This window comes from Pristiophorus japonicus, chromosome 6 (assembly GCF_044704955.1).
Source record: "Pristiophorus japonicus isolate sPriJap1 chromosome 6, sPriJap1.hap1, whole genome shotgun sequence".
NCBI classification, from domain to species: Eukaryota; Metazoa; Chordata; class Chondrichthyes; family Pristiophoridae; genus Pristiophorus; species Pristiophorus japonicus.
The window spans coordinates 207,924,180-207,950,977 of NC_091982.1; positions in this window are offsets into that span (position 1 = coordinate 207,924,180).

Sequence of the window (26,798 nt, forward strand, 5' to 3'; positions counted from 1 at the left end):
CGGGTGTCGGGTCTGGTCTGGTCCGGAGGCAGGTGGGGGGGAAGCGGGTGTCGGGTCTGGTCCGGAGGCAGGGTGGGGGGGGAGCGGGTGTCGGGTCTGGTCTGGTCCGGAGGCAGGTGGGAGGGAAGCGGGTGTCGGGTCTGGTCCGGAGGCAGGGGGGGGGGAAGCGGGTGTCGGGTCTGGTCCGGAGGCAGGGGGGAGCGGGTGTCGGGTCTGGTCTGGTCCGGAGGCAGGGGGGGCGGGGAAGCGTGTGTCGGGTCTAGTCCTGAGGCAGGGGGGGGCAGGGAGCGAGTGTCGGGTCTGGTCGGGGGGGGGGGGGGAGCAGGAACTGGCCGTGGGAGGAGCCTCATTCACGCAGCCTCAGTGAGGCCATTCAGCCAGGCTAGGGGCTGCGTGCTTCGGGCCCCTCCCACACAGTTTGGCGCCTGGAGCTACTGCACTTGCGTGCCCACTGTAGCGCGCATGTGCAGAGGTCCCGGCACTATTTTCAGCGCAGGGACCTGGCTCCACCCCCCCACAGCTCGTGCTGGCTGCGCCGAGGGCCAGAGGACCTGCAAGTAGGTGGAGAATACCGAGGATTTTTTTAGACGCACTTTGTGGCGCGAAAAACGGGCGTCCAGGTCGGGACTGCGCCGTTCTAGGCGCATGTGGAATCTTGGGCCTATATATCTAGATTTCCAAATTAGCTTTGTTAAAGTACCACAATCGACTGATGAATAAGGTCAGAGCATGCAGAGTCAGGGGACAAATAGCAGAACAGATAGATAGCTGACTGCGAGACAGAAAGCAGAGGTAAAGTGTGACAGAATGTGGAAAGTGGGGTCCTACAAGGATCACCGCTGGGACCACTGTCGTTTATAATTTATATTTACGATTTAGACCATGGAATCAAAAATTATGGGCTGGAAAATCTGCAACCTTGCACCGGGTTTTACGGCGGTATTTCGCCATTCTGGACGGAAAACAGTGCGGCAGGAAATTCCCTGAAGTCTTGCGCTGGCGGTTTAGAAATACTGTTGGGGAGCGCACCGCCCGTAAGCAAGCCAGGAAAAAGCACTTTTTCCCGATATTTGGCTCAGCGGTGATCTGTAGATAGGACTAAAAAAAACACAGAGGAAAATCCTGTCGGTGCAGCCCTTGGATGGCGGTAGGTATGAAAACCTGCAAAAAAGGTAAGTTAAAGTCTTATTTTTAAATTCTTTTGCAGCGATTCACGAGAAAAGGGTCTTATGAATGTTTTATGATTTTTTTATTTTTTGTTGGCGGTGCAGGCTTGAAGAATGGCCTACTCCTGCACCTATTTTCTATGTTTCTATGTTTCTTGGGAAAAAAACATTTGTGTTTTCTCCCCTCCTTAGGCCCAACTCGCATCAGTATCAGCCTTGGAGAAAAGTTGCAGAAAATTTGCGGTTTGCGCCACGAATCCTTATATAATGCCGATTTTTCCTTCCGGGCGCATTTTTTCCCATTTTTTCCCAAATGTTCAGCCTCAAAATCATAGCGGAATCATCGTGTTTTTTTTGGCGGATTAAAAACGCTATGACACAAAACCGAATTTCTAGCCCTAAATTTGCAGACGACACCAAATTGGGAAGGGTAGCCAACACTGAGGAGGACTGCAACACATTACAAGAACATAATAAGAACATAAGAACATAAGGAATAGGAACAGGAGTAGGCCATACAGCCCATCGAGCCTGCTCCGCCATTCAATAAGATCATGGCTGATCTGATCATGGACTCAGCTCCACTTTCCTGCCTGCTCCCCATATCCACTTATCCCCTTATCCCCTTATCGTTTAAGAAACTGTCTATTTCTGTCTTAAATTTATTCAATGTCCCAGTTTCCACAGCTCTCTGAGGCAGCGAATTCCACAGATTTACAGCCCTCTGAGAGAAGAAATTTCTCCTCATCTCTGTTTTAAATGGGCGGTCCCTTATTCTAAGATCATGCCCTCTAGTTCTAGTCTCCCCCATCAGTGGAAACATCCTTTCTGCATCCACCTTAGCATGCCCCCTCATAATTTTATACATTTTGATAAGATCATCTTTCATTCTTCTGAACTCCAATGAGTAGAGGCCCAACCTACTCAACCTTTCCTCATAAGTCAACCCCCTCATCTCCGGAATCAACCTAGTGAACCTTCTCTGAACTGCCTCCAAAGCAAGTATATCCTTTTGTAAATATGGAAACCAAAAGTGCACGCAGTATTCCAGGTGTGGCTTCAACAATACCTTATATAGCTGTAGCAAGACTTCCCTGCTTTTATACTACATCCCCTTTGCAATAAAACCAAGATACCATTGGCCTTCCTGATCACTTGCTGTACCTGCATACTATTCTTACTATCCTTTTGCATTTCATGTATAAGTACCCCCAGGTCCCGCTGTACTGCGGCACTTTGCAATCTTTCTCCATTTAAATAATAACTTGTTCTTTGATTTTTTTCTGCCAAAGTGCATGACCTAACACTTTCCAACATTCTACTCCATCTGCCAAATTTTTGCCCACTCAGTTAGCCTATCTATGTCCTTTTGCAGATTTTTTGTGTCTTCCTCACACATTGCCTTCCTCCCATCTTTGTATCATCAACAAACTTGGCTACGTTGCACTGAGTCCCTTCTTCTAAGTCGTTAATATAGATTGTAAATAGTTGGGGTCCCAGCACTGATCCCTGCAGCACCCCTCAAGAAGAAGACATTCATCGACTTGCAGAATGGGCATATAATTTGCAAATGAATTTCAACATGGATAAATGTGAGATATTATATTTTGCTAAGAAAAATAAGGAGGTCACATATTACTTGGAAAATAAGAATCTAAATTGGGTAGAGGAGCAAAGGGCTCTGGGGATACAAATACACAAATCACTGAAAGTTGTGAAGTAGGTCAATAAGGCCATAACAAAAACAAACCAAGCACTGGGGTTTATATCTAGGGGGATAGAATTGAAAAGTAGAGAGGTTATATTAAACCTGTATTGAACATTAGTTAGACCACAGTTGGAATGCTGCATACAGTTCTGGCCATCATATTATAAAAAGGATATAGAGGCACAAGAGAGGGTGCAAAAAAGATTTGCAAGGATGATACCAAAACTGTCAGGCTATACCTATCAGGAAAGGATAAACATTTTGGGTCTCTTTTCTCTTGAAAAGGGAACATTGAGGAGTGACATAATCGGGGTTTTTAAATTTATGAAAGGATTTGATAGAGTAGACACACAGAGAGTGTTTCCATTTGTGAAGAAGAGCAAAACCAAAGGCCATCAATATGAGATAGTCACCAAGAAATCAAATAGGGAATTCAAAAGAAACTTCTTTACCCAGAGAGTGGTGAGAAAGTGGAACTCACTACCAAAGGGAGTGGTTGAGGCGAATAGTATAGATGCATTTAAGGGGAGAAGGGAATAGAGGGTTATGCTGATGAGGTAGACTGGGAGGAGGCTCGAGTGGAGCATAAACGCTGGAATGGACTGGTTGGGCTGAATGGCCTGTTCCTGTGCTGCATATTCTATGTAATTCTATGTAAAAGACAGGTCAATGATTGTGTAGAATCCCTTACTGGACAGCTACGTGGCCAGATGGATATATCTCAGCTACCTCAGCTGTACTACCCGATACAGCCAGCAGAGAGTCTGGGATAGTTTAACTCTGTGGTAGCGTTTCCCCATGTAAGAAATACATTCCCAAAATCAATAAGCTCAGACTAAGCAAACATGACCCAAAATGGATTAATAAGTAACTTAACAGTGAGGTGCAGAATTAAATGGCGTGTATAAATACTGTAGGGAGAACAGAGAAGAGGCTCACTGGGATATATGTAGGAAAAAGAAGAAAGCTAATCAAAGGGTTAAAGAGCGAGCTGGAAAAAGACATAGCAGCAATAAATTCTTTCAGTACCACAAGAACAAGGGTAGTCAGAGAAGAGGTAAAAACTATCAAAGACACAAATTGAGGATGAGTATAAAGTTGTAAATATTCTGAACAAATACTTCCTCTAAATATTCATAAGAGAAGACATGGGCAACATTCCCTCTTCAAAGATATTCCAAGGAAAATCAATCACTTCATCACAAATGAGAAGGAAGTCTTAATCCGGCTAAGTGGGCTCAATACAAATAAATTCCCAAAGATAGATGATATTTATCCAAGAGTACTGAGGGAGATCTGTGAGACATTCACAATCATGAGGGAGTCAATGGACACACAAAGTTACCTGTAGATTTGAAACTGGCTAATATGATGCCCACATTCAAAAAGGATGAACAACCAAACACAGACAACTTCAGACCCAGTAGTCTTATTTTCACTCTATGTAAAAGAATGGATTCAATTAGCAAGAGCAAACTTGAGGATAATCTGCAACAATAACCTAGTTAATAGCAGTAGGCATGGATTCAGAAGGAGAAGATCCTGCCTGACTATATCCATTGACTTATTTGAAGAAATGACATCTCAAGTGAATGCTGAGAATACCCTATCACATGGTGTGCCACGACTTTCAAAAAGCTTTTGATAAAGCTCCACAGGAAAAACATATAATGCTAAGCTGTAGGGATTGGAATGGGGGTGGATAAGAAACTGGCTGAAGGGTAGGAAATAATGAGTGCTCGTTAGACGAGTTATGCCAAAGTGCGGGGCAGTACTGAGTGCCTCAGGCCTCAATGCTAGAATCACGACTGTATCTAATTTACATAAATGACTTGGATTCAGAAACTCAATACAAAGTGGTCAAAGCTACAGATGATACCAAACTGGGAGTGCGGTAGGGGGGTGTGGGGGTGTGTGGGGCGGAAGGGGCGGGGGGCAGTGTGGTGGGTGGGGGGGAAGTGAAAGTGGGTGCTGCTCAGAAATTACAGAATGAGTTGGACAAAATATCTTAAATAAATAGAAGAATGGCATACAAAATGGAATGCTGAAAAGTGGAAAGTGCTACACACAGAAAGGAGAATGTCATATAGCCTGATTCTCACTCTGATAGAATGTATATTTAATTTGCCTGCTGAAGATGAGAGGACTTGGCACAATCAGCATACAGTTGAAAGGGTTTTCTGTTCAATTCCTAGATCTAGATATCGCTTTCCTAGAAATTTGGATCATAGCAGAGGTGATGTTTGCTGTGGGAGTGGTCAGTGAAACTGATCCCGAGTAGAATATTTTGTGTAAAACCCCAAAGTTTAACTGTCAGCAACAAGTTAAATTAGTGTGTAAAAGTGGAAGAGTAGGAATCCTCAAGCAACTACCCTTGTCATTGGAAACATCTTGGGGTTGATGTTGACTTTTAGGAGACCAACCAGTGGAGCGTGCCACCGATCACCCGTACTCGTAGCGAAGTGCCAGCTAAGATTTTGAGGCAACAGCCTCATTAAAACTGTAAATAAGGAGAAGCTGTTTGAAATGGCTGAAGGGTCAATGGGCCCAAGTTTCCACATGATTTGCGTCTGATTTTTAGGAGCAACTGGTGGAGAACGGACTATCTTAGAAATCACAATTCTCCACATTTTCTTTTCTGCAGTTCTAGTCAGGTAGAACAGTTCTACTTTGGAACAGAATTTTTTCTTCAAAAGGGGGCGTGTCCGGCCACTGACGCCTGATTTCAAAGTTTCCACAGTGAAAACGTACTCCAAACTAAAGTAGAATGGAGCAAGTGAAGATTTTTGTAGAACTGAAAAAACCTGAAAAAATCAGGCGCAGGTTACAAATTAGGCGTCCAGAACGAGGTGGGGGGGGGGGAGGGGAGGGGAAGGGAACTCATTAAATTCTACAATAAATCCTTATTTATACTTCTACAAATATTATACAAATAAATCCAACCTGAATAAACATTTATAAGCAAAGAAAAGATTAAATAAACCATCTTCCTACCTGTGTGAAAGTGCTTCAGCCAGGGAGAATTCTGCAGTCAGCCTGAGGCGTCCGTTCTTCCCACGGTGGGGGGGGGGGGGGAGGCACCCGTTCTGCCCGCGGGGAGGGGGGAGGGGAGAGGAGGCGCCCGTTCTTTCCCGCGGGGGGGGGGAGGTGCCCGTTCTGCCCGCGGGGGGGGGAGGAGGGGAGAGGAGGCGCCCGTTCTTTCCCGCGGAGGGGAGGGAGGGGAAGGAGACAGCAGTTTGTTGCCGCGGAGGGGAGGGAGGGGAAGGAGACAGCGGTTTGTTGCCGCGGAGGGGAGGGAGGGGAAGGAGACAGCGGTTTGTTGCCGCGGAGGGGAGGGAGGGGAAGGAGACAGCGGTTTGTTGCCGTGGAGGGGAGGGAGGGGGAGGAGACAGCAGTTTGTTGCCGCGGAGGGGAGGGAGGGGAAGGAGACAGCCATTTGTTGCCGCGGAGGGGAGGGAGGGGAAGGAGACAGTGGTTTGCCGCCGCGGAGGGGAGGGAGGGGAAGGAAACAGATTTTTGTTGCCGTGGAGGGTGGGGAGGGGAAGGAGACAGTGAGAAGGCTGCAAGTGCTGATGTGCTGATGGCAATGTGCTTTTATTAATAAAATGTTCAAAAATTAAACAGCTACAAAGAACTACAAAAATGGCCGAGTGCCAATGTTTTTTTCACACTGAGCATGCGCCAACGCTCCAACGCGCACGCGCAGCGTTGCCGGCAGGAAAAAAACTAATTTAAATAGTACCCGCCCCCTCCCACTTACAAAATCGGCGCGAGTGTAGGCTGCACCCCTTTGGGCGCCACGCCAAACAGACAAGGAGCTGCAAAGTGCTCGAGAATAGAGCGTTTTTTTTCTGGCGCCGTTTTAGGCGTGAAAAACGGGCGCCCAGCTCGGGGGGGCACCCGTTTTTTATCCTGTGGAAACTTGGGCCCATAATCCAGAGGGCACAGATTTAAGGTGATGGCAAAAGAACCAGAAGCAACATGAGGAAAAACTTTTTTATGCAACAAATGGTTAGGTTTTGGAATGGACTGCTGATAGGGTGATGAACATGGGTCCAGCAGTACCCTTAAATTGTCAGCAAAAAGTCAGCGGCACTGCCCCGACCTGGTTGGAGATACCAGCAACACTGGGGATAAGAGGAGCTGGCCATCACAGGGAGCAGCGTGAGCCGACCCAAGAGGGGGACAAAAATCAAAGTGTGACATCACCGGAAACCAGGTAGCTGATTGGCTGCATATTTTGGAGCGAGGTCAGGACCCAGGAGTGAGGTCGGGAGGAGCAGCGAGGTCAAGCAAAGTCCGGAGGAGTAAGGTTGAGATCCACAAGTGAGGTCGGGACCCAGGAGCGAGGTCGAGCCCCAGGAGCAAGGTCGGAACACAGGAGCAAGGTCGGGATCCAGGAGCGAGGTCAGGATCCAGGAGCGAGGTCGAGACCCAGGAGCAAGGTCGGGACACAGGAGCAAGGTCGGGAGGAGCAGGGCCCGGGAGAGGCGCAGCGAGGCCGGGACCCTGGAGCGAGGTTGGAACCCAGGAGTGAAGTTGGGACCCAGGAGCAAGGTCGGAACCCTGGAGCGAAATCGGGATCCAGGAGCAAGGTCGGAACCCAGGAGCGAAGAGGACAGTAGGAGTATGTGTGTCTGTGTGTGTGTGTGTGTGTGTACTAGGTGTTTGCAGGGAGCCTGGTCTCCAGTCATCTTGGATCCCATTGCCATTGGACCAAGGCCTTTCTCTGTCAAGTCCGTGTGGTAGCTGGTGTGCAACGGCCACCCCACGATAAAAGAATTCACGCACAGTCATCTTCCACCCTTTAAAATGAAATTTATGGACCTGGAACGTCAGGACCCTCATGGACAACCCCAACAGTGACAGACCGGAACGCCGCACTACTATCATTGCCAGGGAACTCAGAAGTTTTGATATAGACATTGCCACCCTAAGCGAGATTTGGCGGGCAGGGGAAGGCCAGCTCAAGGAACAAGGTGGTGGTTACACCTTCTTCTGGAAAGGTAAACCCGAAGAAGAACACTGCCTTCATGGGGTAGGCTTCATCATAAAAAATGAGTTAGTTAAGCATCTCAGAGACTCCCCCTGAGGGATAAACGAACGCCTCATGAACCCTAGCCTGGAATCAGTGCGCGACGGTCATCAGTGTGTACACTCCAACTGGAAGCTACAGACGAGACCAAATAGGAATTCTACTCCAGCCATGAACAATCCCTGTCCCACTCCCAATCTTCTTTGGCAACTTTAGTGCCAGAGTTGGAAAGGACACAGACCTGTGGGGAGGTATGATCGGCAGAGAGGAGGTAGGGAAAAACAACTCTAACATTACCTTCCTCCTGACAAAATGCTTAGAACATGGCCTTATCATAACCAACACCTGTTCCATCAGAGAGACAAGTACAAGGCCTCATGGCAACACACTCGCTTCAAGCACTGGCATCTGCTAGACTACATCATTGTCCGAGTGAGGGACCGCAAGGATGACCGCATCACTCGCGCCATGACAGGAGCTGATGACTGCTGGATGGACCACCGCCTAATCCGCTCGGTGATAGCCATCAATGTAGCCCCAATGCAGCCGGGTCAACAGAAATGTCCCACAGGAAATCAACGCTGAAGCACTCAAAGACCCTGCTAAGAAAGCCCTTTTCAGCCAACGCCTCACATCCAACCTGACGACTCCCAGTGATCCAGAAACGCAGAGTGTCCACAGTGCCTGGACTGCCCTCAAGCCCTCCATAATTAGTACCTGTGAAGAGACTCTTGGTCACTCGACCAGGAAACATCAAGACTGGTTCGATGAGAATGACCAGGAGATTCAGGAACTAATAAGCCGCAAGCACAAGGCATTCTTGAACTGGTAACAGCAACACAACTCGAGAGCAAGAAAGCAGCGCTCCAGACATCTGAAGGCCGAGGTCCAACATAAAACTCGTGACCTGAAGAACAGATGGTTGGTGGAGAAAGCGCAAAAGATCCAGCAATTAGCCAATAATCATGACGTGCGTGGATTCTTTAGCGCAGTCAAGACCACCTATAGCCCAACCACCCAAGGTCCTACCCCACTGCAGGCCAAGAACGGAGAGGTACTCATCAAGGACAGAGAGGCAGTCAGTGCCCGCTGGAAGGAGCACTTCGAAGATCTCCTTCACCAAGACTCTGTCTTCGACGTGAGTGTCCTCGACTCCATCCCGCAGCATGCTACCCGCCACTACCTCAGCACAACCCCAGCCTGGCATGAGGTTGAAAAGGCCATCCAACAACTGAAGAACAACAAGGCCTCAGGAGCAGATGGAATCCCTGCCAAAACACTAAAGCATGGCGGAGAAGCACGATTGGCACGAATCCATGAACTCATTTCTTTTATTTGGAAGGAGGAGAGCATGTCAGGGGATCTCAGAGACGCTGCAACCATGACCATCTTCAAGAAAGGCGACAAGTCCGATTGCGGTAATTACTGAGGAGTTTCCCTGCTGTCTGCCACGGGAAAAGTCATCACAAGAATCCTTCTCAATCGTCTTCTCCCAGTGGCTGAGGAGCTCCTCCCAGAGTCGCAATACGGATTCCGCCCACTAAGGGGCACAATGGACATGGTCTTTAGCATGTGCCAAATTCAAGAAAAATGCAGGGAACAGCACCAACCCTTGTACATGCCCTTCTTTGACCAACAGATCTACCACAGGCCCAATTCACATATGAACAGGCTCAAGCAAGGTTGTGTCATCGCACCAACGCTCTTCTCGATCTTCCTTGCTGCAATGCTCCATCTGACCTTCAGCAAGCTTCCCTCTGGAGTGAAGCTAACCTACAGAACAAACGAGAAATTGTTCAATCTCCATCATCTCTAGTCCCGATCAAAGGTCATCCCATCCTCTGTCATTGAATTACAGTATGTAGATGACGCTTATGTTTGCGCACACTCGGAGGTCGAACTCCAAACCATCGTCAACACTTTCATTGAAGCATACGAGCATATGGGCCTTGCATTAAACATCCGTAAGACCTCTACCAACCTGCCCGTGCCACACAGTACTGCTCCCTGATTATCAAAATCCATGACGAGGCTTTGGACAACGTAGACCATTTCCATACCTTGGGAACCTACTATCAACAAGGGCAGACATCGATGGTGAAGTCCAACACAGCCTTCAGTGTGCCACTGCAGCCTTTGGTCGCCTGACGAAGAGAGTGTTTGAAGACCAGGCCCTCAAACCCAGCACCAAGCTCATGGTCTACAGAGCAGTCGTGATACCCGCCTTCCTATATGCTTCAGAGACATGGATTATGTACAGCAGGCACCTCAAAGTACTGGAGATGTACCAGCGATGCTGCCTCCGCAAAGTCCTGCAAATCCATTGGCAGGATAAGTACACCAACGACAGTGTTCTTGCTCAGGCCAACATCCTCAGCATCAAAGCACTGGCCGCGCTTGATCAGCTCCAATGGATGGACCACACTGCCCGCATGCCTGATACTAGACTCCCAAAACAAGCGCTCTACTCAGAGCTCCAACACTGCAAGTGAGTCCCAGGTGGGCAGAGGAAATACTTCAATGACACCCTCCAAGCCTCTTTGAAAAAGTGCAACATCCCCACCGACACCTCGGAATCCCTGGCCCAAGACTGCTCAAAGTGGAGGAGAAGCATCCAGGAAGGCGGCAAAACTTCGAGTCTCTTCGCCGGGAGCACGCCGAAGCCAAGCGCAAGCAGCAGAAGGAGTGCACAACAACCTAAGCACCCCATCTACCTGTCCCTTCAACCACCGTCTGCCCCACTTGTGACAGAGACTGTAGGTCCCACATTGAACTCATCAGTCACCTGAGAACTCATATTAGTGTGGAAGCAAGTCATCCTCGACTCCGAGGGACTGCCTAAGAAGAAGAAGACCCTTAAAAAGGGAACTGGATAAATACTTGAAGAAAAAAAATTTGCAGGGATATGGGGAAAGGGTGGGACTAACTGGATTGCTCTTTGAAAGAACCAGAGCAGGCTGGATGGGTCTAAAAGCCTCCTTCTGTGCTGTACTATTCTATGATTCCATGATTAACCTTTGCCCGACGAACTGTGGAGCATCAAACAGTCGTCCCAGTGCAGCTCATCGAATTAAGGTCCCCTAATATTATATTCAATTCCATATATTGCCTTGCCCCTCTCTATTTCTATAACCTTCACCAAACCTATAACCACCACTCCATCCCCCCACCCACAACTCAGAACATTCCATTCACCCAACTCTAGCCTTTTATGCATTTCCCCTCCCTTTGCCCCATTATTGGCTGGCTTTCCTTCAAGCATCCAAATGCTATGCTCTGGAACTCCCTCCCTATACCATTCTGCCTCTCCTACTCCTTCTCCTCCTTTAAGATCCTCCTTAATGCCTACCTCTTTTGGTAATCTCTCCTAATTTCTCCTTCTTTGGCTCAGTGTCTATTTTGATCTGATTATACCTCTGTGAAGTGCCTTGGGATGTTTTCTACATTAAAGGGGCTATATAAATACAAGTAGTTGTTGACTGGAACTATTCAACTTAAATGTTTATGTGCTAGAATTTGCATTCTTTCACCACCTGGTTTCTCGGTGGTATTGGCCTACCTGAGACACGGGGATGGGAACCTATGCAGGGAGACAGAGGGAGACAAAAAGGAGGCAAAAGCAAAAGACAGAAAGGAGATGAAGAAAAGTGGAGGGCAAAGAACAAAAAGGGCCACTGTACAGCAAAATTCTAAAAGGACAAAGGTTGTTAAAAAAACAAGCCTGAAGGCTTTGTGTCTTAATGCAAGGAGTATCCGCAATAAGGTGGATGAATTAACTGTGCAAATAGATGTTAACAAATATGATGTGATTGGGATTACGGAGACGTGGCTCCGGGATGATCAGGGCTGGGAACTCAACATCCAGGGGTATTCAACATTCAGGCAGGATAGAATAAAAGGAAAAGGAGGTGGGGTAGTATTGCTGGTTAAAGAGGAGATTAATGCAATAGTTAGGAAAGACATTAGCTTGGATGATGTGGAATCTATATGGGTCGAGCTGCAGAACACTAAAGGGCAAAAAACGTTAGTGGGAGTTTGTACAGACCTCCAAACAGTAGTAGTGATGTTGGGGAGGGCATCAAACAGGAAATTAGGAGTGCATGCAATAAAGGTGCAGCAGTTATAATGGGTGACTTTAATATGCACATAGATTGGGCTAGCCAAACTGGAAGCAATACGGTGGAGGAGGATTTCCTGGAGTGCATAAGGGATGGTTTTCTAGACCAATATGTCGAGGAACCAACTAGGGCGGAGGCCATCTTAGACTGGGTGTTGTGTAATGAGAGAGGATTAATTAGCAATCTCATTGTGCGAGGCCCCTTGGGGAAGAGTGACCATAATATGGTGGAATTCTGCATTAGGATGGAGAATGAAACTGTTAATTCAGAGACCATGGTCCAGAACTTAAAGAAGGGTAACTTTGAAGGTATGAGGCGTGAATTGGCTAAGATAGATTGGCGAATGATACTTAAGGGGTTGACTGTGGGTGGGCAATGGCAGACATTTAGAGACCGCATGGATGAATTACAACAATTGTACATTCCTGTCTGGCGTAAAAATAAAAAAGGGAAGGTGGCTCAACCGTGGTTATCTAGGGAAATCAGGGATAGTATTAAAGCCAAGGAAGTGGCATACAAATTGGCCAGAAATAGTAGCGAACCTGGGGACTGGGAGAAATTAAGAACTCAGCAGAGGAGGACAAAGGGTTTGATTAGGGCAGGGAAAATGGAGTACGAGAAGAAGCTTGCAGGGAACATTAATTGGGATTGCAAAAGTTTCTATAGGTATGTAAAGAGAAAAAGGTTAGTAAAGACAAACGTAGGTCCCCTGCAGTCAGAATCAGGGGAAGTCATAACGGGGAACAAAGAAATGGCAGACCAATTGAACAAATACTTTGGTTCAGTATTCACTAAGGAGGACACAAACAACCTTCCGGATATAAAAGGGGTCAGAGGGTCTAGTAAGGAGGAGGAACTGAGAGAAATCTTTATTAGTCGGGAAATGTGTTGGGGAAATTGATGGGATTGAAGGCCGATAAATCCCCAGGGCCTGATGGACTGCATCCCAGAGTACTTAAGGAGGTGGCCTTGGAAATAGCGGATGCATTGACAGTCATTTTCCAACATTCCATAGACTCTGGATCAGTTCCTATGGAGTGGAGGGTAGCCAATGTATCCCCACTTTTTAAAAAAGGAGGGAGAGAGAAAGCAGGGAATTATAGACCAGTCAGCCTGACCTCAGTAGTGGGTAAAATGATGGAATCAATTATTAAGGATGTCATAGCAGCGCATTTGGAAAATGGTGACATGATAGGTCCAAGTCAGCATGGATTTGTGAAAGGGAAATCATGCTTGACAAATCTTCTGGAATTTTTTGAGGATGTTTCCAGTAAAGTGGACAAAGGAGAACCAGTTGATGTGGTATATTTGGACTTTCAGAAGGCTTTCGACAAGGTCCCACACAGGAGATTAATGTGCAAAGTTAGAGCACATGGGATTGAGGGTAGTGTGCTGACGTGGATTGAGAACTGGTTGTCAGACAGGAAGCAAAGAGTAGGAGTAAATGGGTACTTTTCGGAATGGCAGGCAGTGACTAGTGGGGTACCGCAGGGTTCTGTGCTGGGGCCCCAGCTGTTTACATTGTACATTAATGATTTAGACGAGGGGATTAAATGTAGTATCTCCAAATTTGCGGATGACACTAAGTTGGGTGGCAGTGTGAGCTGCGAGGAGGATGCTATGAGGTTGCAGAGTGACTTGGATAGGTTAGGTGAGTGGGCAAATGCATGGCAGATGAAGTATAATGTGGATAAATGTGAGGTTATCCACTTTGGTGGTAAAAACAGAGAGACAGACTATTATCTGAATGGTGACAGATTAGGAAAAGGGGAGGTGCAACGAGACCTGGGTGTCATGGTACATCAGTCACTGAAGGTTGGCATGCAGGTACAGCAGGCGGTTAAGAAAGCAAATGGCATGTTGGCCTTCATAGCGAGGGGATTTGAGTACAGGGGCAGGGAGGTGTTGCTACAGTTGTACAGGGCCTTGGTGAGGCCACACCTGGAGTATTGTGTACAGTTTTGGTCTCCTAACTTGAGGAAGGACATTCTTGCTATTGAGGGAGTGCAGCGAAGATTCACCGGACTGATTCCCGGGATGGTGGGACTGACCTATCAAGAAAGACTGGATCAACTGGGCTTGTATTCACTGGAGTTCAGAAGAGTGAGAGGGGACCTCATAGAAACGTTTAAAATTCTGACGGGTGGACAGGTTGGATGCAGGAAGAACGTTCCCAATTTTGGGGAAGTCCAGAACCAGGGGTCACAGTCTAAGGATAAGGGGTAAGCCATTTAGGACCGAGATGAGGAGAAACTTCTTCACCTAGAGAGTGGTGAACCTGTGGAATTCTCTACCACAGAAAGTAGTTGAGGCCAATTCACTAAATATATTCAAAAGGGAGTTAGATGAAGTCCTTACTACTCGGGGGATCAAGGGGTATGGCGAGAAAGCAGGAAGGGGGTACTGAAGTTTCATGTTCAGTCATGAACTCATTGAATGGCGGTGCAGGCTAGAAGGGCTGAATGGCCTGCTCCTGCACCTATTTTCTTTGTTTCTATGTTTCTATGTTACGCCGGCGGTATCGAAGTCCCACTGGGGAAAGGACCACCGGCGTGCACTGTCCACAGATCACCCTGGCGCGATCTTTGGCTGAGCAGGGACCCGTAGGTAAGTATAATTTTTTTTTATAAAACCGCCCACGAGGACCAGCGGAGCTGGACGGTCGGTAAGTCAGTCTGCAAAAAAAAGGTAAGTGATTGTTTTTTTACTATTTATTTTCAAAATCTGTTGGGATGATTTAATTAAAAAAGGTCTTGGGAATGCTTTCGCGATTTTTTAGTTAGGTTTTTTGAAAAATTATTTTGATTTTTTTTGGTGTTTGGCCAAAGCCGCAGTCTCGGCGTAAATTTTTATCGATTTTTAAATTTTTTTCCCCATTTTCTTTAGGCACCGCCCAATCTAGGCGAAATTTCACTTTTCTGCACAGATTGGGGGTGCAAGGCCCATATTTTTTGCTAGGCAGATTTTAACATTTTTTTCGGAAATTTTTCGCTAGCGATTATCTTCCCAGCCTCAGCGTATTTTTGGGCGGCAATCGGACGCTGGCAGGCTTTGCGTAAATTCTACCCCATTAATGTCACTATAAGGTGTGGTATGTCAGACTGTATATCATCGATTAATGTCTTCTTTCACTCTGGTTCTTTCATACATCTTAATGCAATCACTGAGCACAAATGCCAAACATGATCTTTACCACACATTGTGGTAACCAGCATCAAGTTATGCAATATTATTCAAAAAAAAATAATTGGTAGCTTAATTAATGAACACAGTAGTTATAGACAGCAAAATCAAAAATAATGTAGCATTTTTATAAAATAATATGATTAAAAATGAAACCTAAGGAATTAATTAATTTGAAAAAGGGCACAACTCAACCAAGCATTACTTTGCCCTCTGCTGGTCAATTTGAGGCTTGCAAAAAGAATAATTTTCTAATTGAAAACTCCTTTAATTCGTTGTATTATTGTGCTTTTTAAATAATGCAAAATGCCATGGATATTAACTAAAGGGTACAATTCTAAAGGGGATGTATGAACAGAGAGACCTAGGGATATATGTGCACAAATCGTTGACGGTATCAGGGCAGGTTGAGAAAGTGGCTGAAAAAGCTTACGGGATCCTGGGCTTCATAAATAGAGGCATGGAGTACAAAAGCAAAGAAGTTATGATGAACCTTTATAAAACATTGATTCGGCCTCAACTGGAGTACTGTGTCCAATCCTGGATACCGCAAATTCGGAAGGATGTGAAGGCCTTAGAGAGGGTGCAGAAAAGATTTACAAGAATGGTACATCTTAAGGATAAAGGCCTTCAGTTCTGTGGATAAACTGGAGAAGCTGGGGTTGTTCTCCTTGGAGCAGAGAAGATTGAGAGGAGATTTGATAGAGGTGTTCAAAATCATGATGGGTCTAGATATAGTAGATAGAGAGAAACTGTTCCCATTGGCAGAAGGGTCGAGAACCAGAGGGCACAGATTTATGGTCATTGACAGAAGAACCAAAGGCAACATGAGGAAAAACTTTTTTATGCAGCGAGTGGTTAGGATCTGGAATTCACTGCTTGAAAGGGTGGTGGAGACAGACTCAATGGTGGTTTTCAAAAGGGAATTGGCTAAATACCTGCAAGAAAAAAAATTGCATGGATTACGGGGAAAGGGCGGGGGAATGGGACTATCTGAAGTGCTCTTGCAGAGAGCCGGCATGGGCTCCTTCTGTGTTGTAACCATTCTATGATTCTGAATGTGTATTCTTAATAAAATAACTGACAGATTTCCCAGCATCTTTGCAGTTTAAAAAAAATTCAGCTTGTTGTTACCCTGCAACTATATAGCAACGCTGGGACCCTGCTCCATTTTAGCTTCTCGAGGGGTCGTAAGAGAAGTCAGAGTGGCTGCAGCCATTACCCACGCCATGTGCCCAACAGTGGCTCCGCCACAGCTCCTCCAGTTGCTTTCACCTCCGAAGATTGGGCCGCCAGTCGAAGGGACTCTGGGAACGGAGCTGAACCAGCAGAAGTGCAAGGCATCATGGCAACACCCTCGCTCCAAGCACTGGCATCTGCTCAACTACGTGATCGTCCGAGCGAGGGACCGCAAGGACGTGCGCATCACCCGCACCATGACAGGAGCCAACGACTGATGGATGGACCACCGTTTAATCCGCTCTGTCATCAACATCAATATAGCCCCAAAGCAGAGACGGAAACAGAAACAATGCCGCAGAAAAATCAACGCCAGGGCACTCAAAGACCCAGTTAAGAAAGTCCTATACAGCCAGTGCCTCACTGCCAACCTGGTAACCCTCGATAACCCCAAGCCACAGAATGTCTACAGTGCCTGGTCTGCCCTCAAGGCCACCATAATCAGCACCTGTGAAGAGACACAGTCACTCAAGCAGGAAAGACCAAGACTGGTTTGACAAGAACACGAGGAGATCCAGGAGCAAGCGCAAGGGATTTCTGAACCTAAAGCAGCAACCTAATTCAGAAACAGCAAAGCAGCTCTACAGACTGCTGAAGGCCCAGGTCCAACAAGGATCCCGGGACCTATGAATAGTTGGTGGGTGGAGAAAGCACAGGACATCCAGCAATTGGCCGACAACCACGACATGCAAGGTTTCTTCTGTCATGTATACAACTAGCAGTGTAACCCATGTATAAGCTGACCTAAGTTGTACAGCTTGAGAACGTGGATCACAAGGGGGTGAACTTGGACTTTCAGGTATAAAAGACGAAGCTCCACCCACCTTCATCAGGGAGTACGTTCTGGACCCACAAACCGTCAGTAGATGAGCCCTGCGTTTGTCAGCCGAATCCTGTCCCTTAGTGACAAAACTTTGCTGTAGTCTCTCAATAAAGTCATCCCAATCATCACCAACAGAGTACCTCTCTTCTGTGCACTTAGTGGCCATGCTCGCATGGTTTAAATCCCAGTTTCTCGTCGCCAATAATATGTCCTTACTATACAGTATAAATGCACACGAGGCCCATACTTGAGAGAAGGTCAATCTGTGACCAGTCACCTTTATTACCAAGACCTCAAGTGATGAAGGTGGGTGGAGCTTCCCCTTTTATACCTAAAAGTCCAGGTTAGGAGTGTCTCCCACAAGTTCACCCCCTTGTGCTCAATGTTCTCAAGGTGTACAACTTAGGTCAGCTTATACATGGGTTACACTGATAGTTGAATACATGACATCTCTAGTGCAGTCAAGTCCACCTATGGCCCAAGCACCCAAGGCCCCACCCCACTACTGACCAAGAACGGGGAGATACTCATTAAGGAAACTGAGGCAGTCAGGGCCCAATGGAAGGAACACTTTGAAGATCTCCTTAACCGAGACTCTGCCTTTGACGCGAGTGTCCTTGATTCCATCCCACAGCATGCTACCCACCACCATCTCAACAAAACCCCAATCCTGGTAGAAAAGGCTATCCATCAGCTCAAGAACAACAAGGTCTCAGGAGCAGATGGAATCCCTGCCGAGGCACCAAAGTATGGTGGAGAAGCACTATTGGCACGAATGCATGACCTCATCCCTCTTATCTGGAAGGAGGAGAACATGCCAGGAGATCTCAGAGATGCCGTAATCGTGACCATCTTCAAAAAAGGGGACAATCCAACTGTGATACCTACAGAGGAGTCTCCCTGCTGTCGGCCACTGGGAAAGTCATTGCAAGAATCCTCCTCAGTCGTCTTCTCCCCATGGATGAAGAGCTCCTCCCAGAGTCGCAATACGAATTCCGTCCACTAAGGGGTACAACGGACATAATCTTCACCGCGCGCCAACTACAAGAGAACAGCACCAACCCTTGTACATGGCCTTCTTTGATCTCACAAAGGCCTTTGACACTGTCAACCATGAAAGACTATGCAGCGTCCTTCTCCGTTTCGGCTGCCCCCAAAAGTTTATCATCATCCTCCGCCTGCTCCATGATGACATGCAAGCTGTGATCCTGACCAATGGATCCACCATAGACCCAATCCACGCCCGGACCGGGGTCAAGTAGGGCTGCGCCATTGCACCAACGCTCTTCTCGATCTTCCTCACTCTCAACAAGCTCCCCACTGGAGTGGAACTAAACTACAGAACCAATGGGAACCTGTTCAATCTTTGCCACCTCCAGGCTAGAACCAAGGTCGTCCCATCCTCTGTCATCAAACTACAGTACTCAGACACTCAGTGGCCAAATTTCAAGCCAACGTCAACACCTTCACTGAGCCATACGAAAGCATGGGCCTAAACATCCGTAAGGCAAAGGTCCTCCACCAACCTGACCCGTCACACAGCACTGCCCCCCCTGATCATCAAAATCCACTGCACAGCCTTGGACAAGGTGGATCATTTTCCATACCTCGGAAGGCTGCTATCAGCAAGGGCAGACATCGATGACAAGGTCCAACACCGCCTCCAGTGCGCCAGTGCAGCCTTCGGTCACCTGAGGAAGAGAGTGTTTGAAGACCAGGACCTCAGATTTGGCACAAAGCTTATGGTTTACAGAGCAGTAGTGATACCCGTCCTCCTTTCTGGCTCAGAGACGTGGAACATATACAGCAGACATCTCAAAATGCTGGAGAAGTACCACCAGCGCTGCCTCTGCAAGATCCTGCAAATCCACTGCGAGGATAGATGCACCATTATCAGTGTTCTCGCTCAGGCCAACATCCCCAGCAACAAAGCACTGACCACACTCGACCAATTCCGTTGGGCGGACCACATCGTCTGCATTCACGACACGAGACTCCCTAAGCAAGTGCTCTACTTGGAACGCCTACACGGCAAGTGAGCCCCAGGTGGGCAGAAGAAACATTTCAAGGACACCCTCAAAGCCTCCTTGATAAAGTGCAACATCCCCACCAGCACCCGGGAATCCCTGGCCCAAGATCCCCCAAAATGGAGGAAGAGCGCTGGAGGGCGCTGAACACCTCAAGTCTCGTCACCGAGAGCATGCAAAAGTCATGCGCAGACAGTGGAAGGAGCATGCGGCAAACCAGACTCCTCACCCACCGTTTCCTTCAACCACTGCCTGCCCCACCTGTGACAGAGACTGTAATTCCCACATTGGACTGTACAGCCACCTGAGAACTCACTTTTAGAGTGGAAGCAAATCTTCATTGATTTTGAGGGACTGCCTATGATGCTATAGCATCTAGCCTGACTAGTTATTTATTCTTTTCTTAAGCTAACATTTTTTTTATATGCTTATCATTATTGTTTCTTGTATAATAGGTGTAAATAATTAAACAGTATTTTCTCTTAGATATTATGAAGAATCATCATTCTAATTAAATAATGAGGGAAATGTTGGAACAGGATAGTGCACTGGATTAAATGCTGCCCTTTGGGGATGAAATTAGGCATTGCTTTAGCAATTTCTAGCATAGATTGCACACGACAAAGTGCATCCATCGCCATATTGGTGTGAGTGCCCTTTAAGCATACCAGGAGCCAATTCAAATATTATAATGAAGGTCCTTGCACTGACATAGGACCCATTTCGGAAACTGCAAGAGTGAGAAGGAAAGGAAGCTGCAGGAGGTCCTGCACCACAAGGGTCTCCGGAAACCGACTGTTGTACCTCAACTCACTGAGGAGCAGTAAATCAGGCATCTTGTTTCACAAGGGAAGTAATCACAGAGAATTGTCACCTGTAGCACCATGAACTCTAGCTCCAAACCAGGACATGGACAGCACTGCGTTTAGCTGTCAAGGTCACCGTGGCCCTGAATATCGATGTCACAGGGTTGTTTCAGGCTGCAATAGATGACATCAGTGACATCACTCCGTACACTGCACTATCGCATCAGTGATGTCACCAAGGCTCTGTATTCTAGGAGGAATGACTTCATCTTCTGTTCTCAAAGCATGAAGGGAGTATGCTAGAGGTAGCCAAATGAGATGTTTTGAGGACGTGCATGTCAAGGTCGAATAGTGTTGACGTGTGAAATGTGGGAGAGGTGTGGGGGATTGAGTGAGGTAATAGTGAGATAAATAGCAGATGTGGAGTGTGTGAGTAGTAGCAGAAGGAGGTTGAATGAGATGTGGTGCAGTGATTATAGGAGAGTGAAAGAAAGCGGAACAGGGAGGGCTTGTAAGTGACTAGGCCACAGGTGATGCAGAGCTGAGAAGAGAGTAATGCAAGTTATGAGTTTGGAGTCGTGCCTGGTGAGGTCAGTCAACTTCTTGCAACATTGCAGTACTGCCATGTCCTGAATGGAATGCTCCTGGCATTGCCCTACTGTTCCACCTCTTGCCACTTCTGCCTGGTCACTTGCTTGATGACACTTTGCCAATCCCCACTCCTCCCACCTCCCACCCGCCTAGAACAGCACCTCACTCCTCACCAGGATCGCCTATACAGCATCTGCAAAGCACTTGTTTCAGGCATATCTAAAGTGTCCACAGCTGATTCCAGTGTTCAGTGTCAACATGCACCTCCCCCTTAAGAGGTGCAAGCTGCCTTCAAAAAGCGTCATGGATGTGTTATTTTCAGGCCCCCAATTAGGTGAACTGATAAAGAACAGCATGAGTGCTGGCAGCTCGCCTATTGAAAGTTAGAGCTAGGGAAACCAATTTCTCTAATTATCGGTACCCACGTGTCCAGACACAAGCTGCGTAGCTGCGTACACAGCGCCGATGGGTGCGGAACAATTTCTACCACTGCTGAGATAAAAAGTGTCTTCTATTTGCTGGCTGTTAAAGAGTCCTTCATGGAATTAGTTTAGCAGTCTCAAGCCAGCCTCGTTAATATAGGTCACAGCTCAAAACTATCTTTAATGTGGCACTAATGGGCAAATTCTTTTGGAGAAATGGTGTGGAGAATTGAAAAAATATCACACTGGAGCAGAGTGTTCTTCTCAAGTTGGGTCAAGGCACATTGTTGGTGCAATGTAAAGGTAGCTTTACTCTGGGAGCTGATTCTGTGCTCAGCTGTGCTAGCTGCACAATATTAGAACAGATGCTATGAGATTGGAAAATTGCCAAGCATGCCTTAGGCATGCTTTGGGTCTAAATCCTTCTGTACATAATTTTCTGACTTGCTGCTTTTGTCTGCTAAAGCACTTAAGGAAAGGTAAATGAAAAACCTTGCATTTATATAGCACCTTTCACAAGCAGAGGATGTTCAAAAGCACTTTACAGCCATTGAAGTACTTTTGAAGTGCAGTCACTGTTAGAAATTGGAGCAGTGTGGCAGCCAAATTGCGCACAGCAAGGCCTCACAAACTGCACTGAGATACTAACCAGTTAAACTGTATTTTTAGTAATGTTGTAATTGGGACCCAACCACAATTTTTATTAGGCAGCCTGATTGGGAAGTGGGAGCGCGTTTCCCGCCAGGTCAACATGTGAAGCCCTCAGAGATGTGAGTGTGCCAAGACTTTCAATATTACGTTGAAGCTTGAGTGTGTGCCCTGCTAAAGTAAGAGTTGTGCATGAGATGCTATGAAAGAGTTGTAAGGTAGTGTGAGTGCTTGGCGTGGACAAGCAATGAAGGTGGAACAGGTTGCAAAGCAATATTGTGTGGCATGCAATTGTGGGCCATCTGTCTGGTGCATGGTGCTGTTGGATAGGCTTATTTTTCTCAGCTTCAGTATAAGAATTTGGCAGTCATTTTCTGTCAGCCATGGCGCACTACCATTTTGTACAGAAGATACCCTAGAGTGCCAAACAGAGCAACCCTCATTACACCCACGCCATGCAGCAACTGTCAAACAGTTGGGTGCTGTATCATTCCATCACTTGCACACAGTTTTGTGACTCCAAACTGGGTTTGCTTCCTTTGCTTTTGATCTCCATATATTTTCTCTAATGAACCTCTGGAAAGGCTGACAAATATTTTAAAAATACTTTCAGCCTTTCAAAAAGGATGAAAGAATTGTTGCCCCGCCCCCACCACCCACCTCTCCCCCCGCCACCCCCCGCTCCAATATGGTAATAATTTACTTTTAAGTAAAAGATGCATTGCAACAACTCGCCAAAGCTTTTTCAGCAGCACCTCCCAAACCCATGACCTCTACCACCTAGAAGGACAAGGGCAGCAGGCGCATGGGAACAACACCACCTCCATGTTCCCGTCCATCCTGACTTGGAAGTATATCACCATTCCTTCATCGTCGCTGGCTCAAAATCCTTGAACTCCTTACCCAAAGGCACTGTAGGAGAACCTTCACCACATGGACTAGAGTGATTCAAGAAGGTGTCTCACCACCATCTTTTCAAGGGCAATTCGGGATGGGCAATAAATGCTGGCCTTGCCAGCGACGCCCATATCCCATGAACCAATAAAACAAAAATCTGTATCCTATTAAATCTTCCCAGCAGCTCTTCAAGGGCCAATGCACACAGGCAGCATGTTCAAATTATTTAGATTAGCTGACTTTGTGAACTAAAGTCAGATCAGTTTTCTTTGCTTGTTGTGTACAGAGGGCATGATCTGATATAGTGCCATCATCACTGAAACAGGACCATTGGCCTTTGAATCTAACTAAGCCTGTACCTGACCTCTGAGTGCTTGGTGCTGACAGTAGGGGCCTGAAATGGAAAGTGTTCCTTCCCCCAGTTATAATAGGCTTCACCTAGATGAGCACAACATTCACAAAATAAAAAATGAATAGAATTGAAGCATTTTTAACTTTGTTATTACTTGAGAATGATATGAATATAACAGGTTGGAGATTTATTCAATAATGAAATGAAGCACTCACACAAATGTTGATATCCCCAATACCTTGCTGCTTAAAACCCGAGCAGGTGCACACATTGTGAAGGAACAGTCATGCCCACGCTCACTAATTGAGCTTTTGGCACAGTGCAGCTCCATCTGGATCTTACAAAAGTAAAGGACATTTATAGCTTAGACAAGGAAATGAACTGTGCAGTGGAAGTCCACCTTCAGAAATTAATAACACCAAAATTATATTAAATAGCTAAACAAACAGAAGAAGTGACAATGTAGATGCTAGCAGGCTATTTGATGTAAGTTACTTTATATTGAATTATTGACACTGCTGATTCCTGAAGCATAATCTCATATAACTGGTGATTTTCTGCTGCTGGTATTGAAAGAGAGAGAGAGAAAATAAGAAAGGATGCTGTTTTCAGAGGGCAGCAGCCTAGGATTGAAGGATGGAAATGTGAGAATACATGAATATTCTGCTATTTTCTAGATTTTGGGAGCAGGGACTACCTGTACAACTTTTTCTGATGAGGTTAAATGGGTGGGGTAGAGTCCATGATAAACATTGGACATGGTCTGTGGGAAGAGTGAATTTGACAGACAAAATGGCTTTTCTCTTGTTCTATGCTTCCTTATGTTCTATGAGATTCCCTCATTTCCCATATTACAACAGTGACTATACTCCAAGAGTATTTCATTAGGTGTAAAGCGCTTTGAGACATCCGGTGGTCATGAAAAGCGCCATATAAATGCAAGTATTTCTTTATTTTCATAAGGTGCTGTCTGATAATGTATTGACTCATCAAACAATTCAGAGTTAGACCACCAAACAAAAGCGTGCCTTTGTCACAATATCGCCATAACTTAGAGTTGATTGGTAATGTTTTAAATTTTTTTATGGTGACTTTTGTTCTACTCTCTGCTTAAAATCTCATATTATTTTGCTCAATCAAATTTGTTCCCTGGGATGACTGGGTGCTGCAGCACATTCGCGTACTATTCTTTCACCTCTGGAATTCACACTTCAATCCAGCCCAGAATGAAAAGATGAAATGCGACTGTCTCTTTAGATAATTTTGAATCAGTTGCTAAGGGGCATGAGTTCAAAACAAAAAAAAAACCTTTATATATGAATACATTGAAGCCTGTTTAAGTGATTCACCCATTTTCCAGCAAAATCTGTTCACTATTCCGAGCTTTTGTCCTAACAATAATGTCAGCTGTGGGCAGTGAGTAGCACACTCGTCTCTGAGTCAGAAGGTTGTGGGTTCAACTTTCACTCCAGGGACTTGAGCACATAAATCTAGGCTGACACTCCAGTGCAGTGCTGAGGGAGTGCTGCACTGTCAGAGGTGCTGTCTTTCAGATGAGACATTAAACGGAGGCTCCATCTCAGGTGGATGTAAAAGATCCCTTAGCACTATTTCGACGAAGAGTACGGGAGTTATCCCCGGTGCCCTGGCCAATATTTATCCCTCAATCAACATAACAAAAAAACTGATTATCTGGTCATTATCACATTGCTGTTTGTGGGAGCTTGCTTGTGCGCAAATTAGCTGCCGCGTTTCCCACATTACAATAGTGACTACACTCCAAAAGTACTTCATTGGCTGCAAAGCGCCTTGAGACGTCTGGTGGTCGTGAAAGGCGCTATATAAATGCAAGTCTTTTTTTTCTTTCTTTTAACTGTCTTCTTCACATTCTCCTATTGCTTTTGCTACAAGGTATGGCTCAGTAACTGTAGCTGGAATCCCTCGGGTTCATTGCCTACAGTTTGTATATAAATTGTCTATTTTCACATTATTCCTTCTCATCCTATTGGGCTACCTATGACAGAACAGCTCAGTTGTAAATAGTACTATTTTAATTCACCTAAAGAACTATACAATTCACTTAAACAATCTAGAAAACATGGGAGTTAAAAGAAAGTTTACTCAAATTGCGGGGGCTATTCAGTTTATCAGGTAATCATTACATGGCTCCACTATGCCACACTGTCATTCTCACTCAATTAAGCCACTGTACTTTACAAGTAATTAATTGGTCCTGAAATACTTTAGGTCATCCTCAGGATGTGATAAGATGTTATACTTTCTTTCTTTATTGCTTATCGTATATATTTCTAGGTAGTTATGATATCCAATCCCAAGGGAAGTTAGTTCTCAATAGCTAATTCAACTTCAATAATTTTAACACCCCAATCTTTTTGTTTAGTGATTGTCCACAAACCCCTTAAAGTATACAACATGAAGGATGCAAAGAACTCAAAGACGAAATAATACTGATTTGAAAGTTCCTAAATAGAGTGCTGAAACTCTTTTACTCTACTACTGAAAATGTTAGTTGGAAAAAAGCATAGGAATCTGAGAAGAAAATGTAAGTTGGAGGCATTTAATTAACATTTTTGCAAGGAGGAACATATTTATCACTTGCTTTGTGGGATAGAGGCAACAGCTTAGTAAGGCACAGAATGTTTTCCAGTGTCGGGATATCCAAGGGTATAAGGCATAACAGATGGCACCCATAGACTGTACAGATCATTGAGTCTGGCTACCACTTCCAGACAGTCAAATGGACAGTTATCTTCTATGGAGTGTTCTCTGAAGTGCCAAACAAGGCAGCCCTCCTCACACCCACTTCACACAGCAGCCCATTCACTTTTTTACCCTTCAAATAGGGGCTTGGGTGTTGTATCTGTCCATCACTAACTGCCTCCATGTTGGATTTTTTTTTCACTTCATTTTTGCCTGGCTCTGATTCCCCCGTCGCAGCCTGACAAAAAGGCTGACAAATATTTTAAATCCATTTTGAAGCTTTATAAAGGCTGAACCAATATTTGCCGCTATATGCAGCCACTTAAGTGCACAGATTAGTTTAAATGTGAGCTGCTAACGTTGGTGCATTCTTCATTACGCCAGCTGGCACCACAAAGAGATTATGCTAATGACCCAAATGAGTAGAAACCACAAAATTAGGAACAGTAACCTCAATGTAGTGTGGGCTAATTTGAGTCAGTCATTCCTGGCAAAGGATTTGCAGAGCTGATAAATATAAGGTCATTATACTGAAGCTGGACAGTTCTCACCACGAGTACTATGATCAATTCTGGTTGCCAAGATACGAAACAAATATTCAAACTCCAGAAGTGATACACTGGGGTTATGACTTCTATGTTTTCCAACGTACATTTATGACCTGGATATTGGAACCAAATGTAAGCTCACCAAATTTGCTGAGGATATTAAAATTGGGAGAGCAATGGAGATGGGAGATCCAGCAAAAGATTTGCAGAATAATTTAAATTGTTTTTGCATATCAAATTATATTTAACATCGATAAATATAAAATATTCTGCAATGGACATAAAATGTTTGTTATACGTACATAATTAATGGAATTCAATTATGAAAGAGTAACTTAGAAAGTGACCTTGATGCAATATTAAACTCAAGACTTTTAAATTACAGACAATGTGATGCAGCAATTTTTTTAAAGCTGATGAAATGCTGGGATACATAATGAGAACAGTGGAGTACAGAGTTCAGAGATTATGTTAATGATTTACTATCTGCCATGCACACCACACGTTAGTGCTC